This window comes from Schistocerca piceifrons, chromosome 4 (genome assembly GCF_021461385.2).
Source record: "Schistocerca piceifrons isolate TAMUIC-IGC-003096 chromosome 4, iqSchPice1.1, whole genome shotgun sequence".
Taxonomy (NCBI): Eukaryota; Metazoa; Arthropoda; class Insecta; order Orthoptera; family Acrididae; genus Schistocerca; species Schistocerca piceifrons.
The window spans coordinates 739,915,237-739,921,236 of NC_060141.1; positions in this window are offsets into that span (position 1 = coordinate 739,915,237).

Genomic DNA, 6,000 nt, shown 5'->3' on the forward strand with positions numbered 1-6,000 from the left:
TATGAAAAGCAAAGTGTGTGCTGAACAGTTCCTGATGTGCAAACCCTTCTACAGTGTTTCCATGACGCCAGTGACGCTCTTCGGAGGGACGCCAGAACGTGCTAAAGAGTGCGGCAATCCATGACGCAACGTGGCGTGCATTGCATACCACGGAGGCCACTTGAACAAGTGTTGTGACGTGGATGCGATGCAGTTCTGTACTCTGTTCTGGGACGGTTTGTCGTTGCTGCATTCACACCGTCCATTTCTGGACACATGTTCGTTTCGAGCCAGGAATCCGACCCTGCAGTTTGTCGGTATTATTAACGTTCACCCTGTATACAAAAAAGTACAGTGGCCAAAGGTTTTTTGATCTATTGGAGAGACGTCACGAAGGTGCTGAAGAACATGAACTGGCAGATGAATGAAGACAGATGCAACCTATTCCGAGAAAGAAAAAAAAAGTTCAAATGTGTGTGAATTCCTATGGTACGAAACTGCTGAGGTCATCGGTCCCTAGACTTACACACTACTTAAACCAACTTACGCTAACGACAACACACAAAATCATGCCCGAGGGAGGACTCGAACCTCCGGCGATAGTGGCTCCCCGCCCCGTGACGTAGCGCCTCAAACCGCGCAGCCACACCGCGAGTCCGACAGACTACTTATGAGGTTCCAAGACGAACTTTTAATGATGAATCTGGGAATACGTCTGTTTATCATTCCTATGGGGATGGTGAGGACTAAATCAGACTAAGTAAAAGTTGGCAGGGTGGTGTTTAAGCCATCCCGCTTCTCACACTCAAAATGGAATGGAACGTGAAGAAGCGCTGTTGCTAGTACAGTGGAAACTGATCTGCGTCATATTTATCTTTGGTTTCATAATGTGGATAAGGATGTAGAAATATTAAAGAACTACTCACTTTTAGACCAATCGCTGCCATAAAAATGTGTGAGGATTCCTAAGTGACCTAACTGCTTAGGTCATCGTTCCCTAGACTTACACACTACTTAAACTAAGCTATGCTAAGAACAACACACACACACACACACACACACACACACACACACGCATGCCCGAGGGAGGACCCGAACCTCCGGCGGGAGGGGCTACGCAGTCCGCAACATGACGCCTCAAACCACGGGCCTCTGCCATACCACACCCCATCGTGATTTTCTCTCTTATCAAATTATCTGTTGTCAATCACGAACCCATTCATTCTGCCAAAGCCAAATAATGCTTTTTTTCTCGTTTGTGTTTCCGCAGCCATTTGAGCCAAGTACATTTTTGCATCCATGTCTCTCTACAGTAACATGTGCGTTCAGATTTGGAAATTTGTGGTAAGTTCCTATGGGACCAAACTGCTAAGGTCATCGGTCCCTAGGCTTACAAATTACTTAATCTAACTTAAACTAACTTATGCTAAGGACAACACACACACACACACATGCCCGAGGGAGGACTCGAACCTCCGACGGGGACAGCCGCGCAAACGGCGGCAAGGCGCCCCAGACCTCACGGCTACCCTGCGCTGCAGCATTCAGATCTCCCATTAGAACTGTGTTCAATTAAGTCATCTGCTTCTGCAATTCTTCTTCAGAATCCTCTTTTTTATCTCATGTGCGTCCCATCTTGGGAGAAACGCTTGTCATATCGTCACATTCTCCTATTCAAAATTTCGTTTATCATTCTCACCTTTATTCTAGCTATTTCCTCTTTCCGTCCACGTTTCACAAATGTACCCATTCCACTTTTATGTCCTCACAGACCATCCATCACAACCTAACAACACAGTAGTCGAATGCATAACTCACTTAGCAATTCACACTTTCCTCCACCTTGTTTCTACCACCAAAACTCATCCAGCGTTTGTCTTTACATCAGTTCAAGTTCTAACTCTTTTACTTCGGATGTTCTTACGTTTGATGTATCTATTAGCTATCCATTCGATTGCTGTGTTGGCTACGTTTACATCCATCTGCCTTTCCAGGGATTTCTCTGACGGCTTCTCATTTTCTCAGTATTGGCTTGTTGGATCTATCACTGTTTTACCAGTTTCTCATTGTACCAGCCTTCACAGGCTTGTATGCTTTGTTTCCGTTTCAATAGTGAACTGAAAGTCGGGGCTTACGTTATCTGCCTGTGTAAGATGTTTTACATTCTTGAGGTTCTTTTATTGTCTACATATCTTACCAGTATGAAACCTTACATTTTTGTTTCTATATTTCTGCAGATTTCTGTTTTCAGTTGGATTCATTATGATATTTTATAGTTTGTTTGAAAAGGATTTCCCATTTCATAGGCCGGTAAATAACATACAGCACAACATTCAACTCACTATGTAAATGGGAGGAAAAGAAAAATGCAGTGCCTCCATATCATAATGACAAAACCTAACACTAGACTCAGATTCAAAATTTCATGAAACGAACAGTCACATGCATAATAATACACAAGAAATAAAACCACCAACATTCTCAAAAAATTATGGAGACATAAAGTACACAAAGTATCCAGAACACTTATTAAGAAAAAGACCTATCACAAAGAGCCACAAATGATCATCAACATGGTACAATACTTTGGCTTCAACAGCAAAACAGTACGCAGGCTACACAACAAAGTTAAAATGAAGATATGAACAGAAGACATCTACAACTAACACACGTACAAGATAAGCAACATCTTCAAAAAAACTTAAAATTAATAATCATAAGCTGATTTGTCTCAAAGCTCACACAAAAATCAAAACATTGATGAATGGTCAAATGTATATTACTCATCTGACTATGATAATGATGTATCTATTGATTATTCCACATTTTCAAAGAAAACTTGAAGCATGGGTGACTTTTCAACAGTCCCCAAACGCTGTAATTAATGCCTGACTCACACAAAGAATTTGTACTACAAGTGGTCACAAATCGGTGATAGTACCTTTGTAACGTTGTCGGTTTAATTAGCTATGAAAGCGGTGCTGATAGACAATAAAAGCGGGTTAAAAGCTGTGAGCTGTCTGGGAACGTTAACCTTGCATTACTGCGCAACTGTTCCACCAGGTATCCAGTCTAGCTTACCAAATTCCCAACAAGACTAACATTAATTATAATCTTTTAATAGTCATACGACAACTGGTGATATGTATTTAAAAAAGAGAATTTAAATAAAAAGAAATAAATCAGTTTATATTTGGAAATTTATTTTAACATTGATCATTGAAATTTCAGCATATTAAACTCGATTCATAACTAAGCTGGTGCCTCATTTAGGATTGTGAAAATGTGAGATTGTAATCTTACGGAACACATCAAATATGGAGCCAAGATTGGGAGACTCTATACAACACTGCATTCATAAAATAACACGCTAAGAACTTTGAAACATATGCAAGAGGAAATTAACCACAACCAACCGATTCAATTTTCACCCAAAGAAGTTAGGTTCGTAGCACAATCCTGTCCGTCATGTAATTACCACACACTGGTATACTAAATTCATATTAACTCTCTGTGAAATCTTCCTGAAAAGAATAGCTGAGGGCTACTTGGATGATTACACCACATGCTTCACGTGGTCACCTTGGTTTACACAAAGAGTGTAACTCCACAATAATTTTGATAATGAAAATAAAGCAGATCGAAAAGCAATTTACAAAAGAAAAACTTCGAACTGGTTACTATCGTCTTACTATTAACCTGATGGGTCAAACAATTGTAGAAGCACGTGGTACTGGTCTCACAAAGTAACCCCACGTGGGTTGAACATAAGGAAAAGTTGCTATATTGAAAAATATTGTCAAGACGAGACGTTATAATCTCACGCACGTTCGCATTGAAGATTGACGATGCTAGTTAGAGTTACTGATCAACGCGTGGTTCCACTTTACTCATAAAGTAGTGACAAAGCAATTACCGGAATATATTCTGAACTTCACACTCGAATTACACTGCGTTGCAATTTAAGATAACATTAGATATTTTAGAGCTAAACCTGAAATAAAAGTGATTAAATTTTCAGTTAGGCTGAACTTAAGAAATCCATTGTCCTACGGACTTAGCAGACACGCGCTTAGCCGGAGATCTTACCACTTCAGAGCTCGCCACGGACCGACTGCCGTGGTCCCTTCCTGAGGGTGGCTCACAAATACAAACGGAAGTGGCCAGAGGGGCAGCTTCCTATACCAACATGACAAGGGACAGACAAGACCATACTAAGAATAGAAACCTCTCTGCTTTTAGAAAGCGTAGCTACCTGTTCCGACGTTGGTCCTACTGTTCTCTAGCAGACAGGCTTGTCTGCTACCCTCAAGCATGCAACTAGAAATACATTTGCTCATTCATCCTCTCACACAGAAGGGAAGGGGGATGACAGTACCTTATCATATACAGTATATAAAAGAAAGCGGATGTAGGTTCCGTATGAGACTGTGTGACATGAATTACATATAAACTGTATTTTAAAGTGTAGTAGTGTGACAGATTGTTCTTGTTTATGTGTAAAAGTAACACGTTCCACTGCCCAGTCTCCTCCCAGATAGTCAGAAACACCACAGTAAATTTAGAAGAGGAATTTTTGCCGTAAATGACAACATATTTAAGAAATTAACATGAAAGGAATCCAACAGATACCTTTCATAACCCCAACGCTCCGGGAAAAGACTGTGCAGGGAATTTTCTGGCTATGCTAGGACATTCCCAAGCAGGCTTCTCACACCCAACTTAAGCCAGAAATGTAAAGAAAAGGCAAATGGTCACCAGCTACTTGCTAAAACGCAATAATTTCAACACATCTTTAGAATCTACCAATTTTAAAGAAAAAAAAAACAATCTGTTACACCTATTTAAAAGATAGTGTAGGCCTAATTCGGTCAGCAAGTAAAAACAATGGTTCCTGTGTCATTAATATGAAAACAATTTCTGGATGTTACCCTTATGGAGTTCACCAGTATTTGCTCATTGCAAGAGCCAACTGATCACAGGAAAATTTATGACTGTTTATTAACAAGTAAAATTTATGAAAATAGCATAGGTGCCACAGCAGTTAAAAAAAGAACATGAAAATAACATCAGTATTATAAAGCAGAACATTACAATGCACAATCCGCAATAGCAAAAAAAGTGATAAGAGAAAAAAACATGTTTTACAAAGTGGTTATCACAAAAAACTTCTATATCTTATAAAACTAATAATTTGTAGAATTAAAATAACTTTCTGGCACAAATTTAATCTCTCTACTATCTTTCACTTAGTTAGCAAACAATGACCACTGTGTCATTATACTGAAACTAGAATTAACTATGTCATTGTTACCCTTAAGAGGTCCCTCACTATAAGTATGCCCCATGCAAAGGCTAATCGAGCACAGTCCAATGAGAATGAATAGCAATCTGACTGATAAACGAAGCAATGCCACAGGAATGAATTTACGAAACAAAATATTACAAATCTAATACAACACACACAAACAAACACTGAGAAATAAAACAGCTCTGAAAGTACAATAGTCAATGTCTAAAAAAAAAACACCAATAAATAAAACACCTGCAAAATACAAGAGTCAAAGTCTAAAGAATACAATAAATAGAACACCTGCAAAATACAAGAGTCAGTCTAATAAACACCAATAAATCGAACTCCTGCAAAACACATGAGTCAGAGTTTCTCTGACAGAAACACACATGTATGCATTGGACTAAGAACCGTATAATCACTGTTCATTGACACACTCAGTAGTTCCACTGTTCCGAGGCACAATATAAGGGGCGGGAGGGGGGGAGGGGGGTTCGTCACCGCAGCTGTCAGTAGGGATTTTTGTCCATCTGTTGCATGCAATCCCACCGTCTCTGCCCTCTCATGAAGTTTCTCTTGGTGGTCTGTGTCACGTACATCTCGATTTGGTTCCATGTTTGTGTTGTCAAATTCGTGCACTATCCTCGTTTGACACGCCAGGTTGATATTCCTGGGCAAGGATGACACTTAATGGCTCTTCTTTGTGCCACCCTTAACTACCAGAGAAC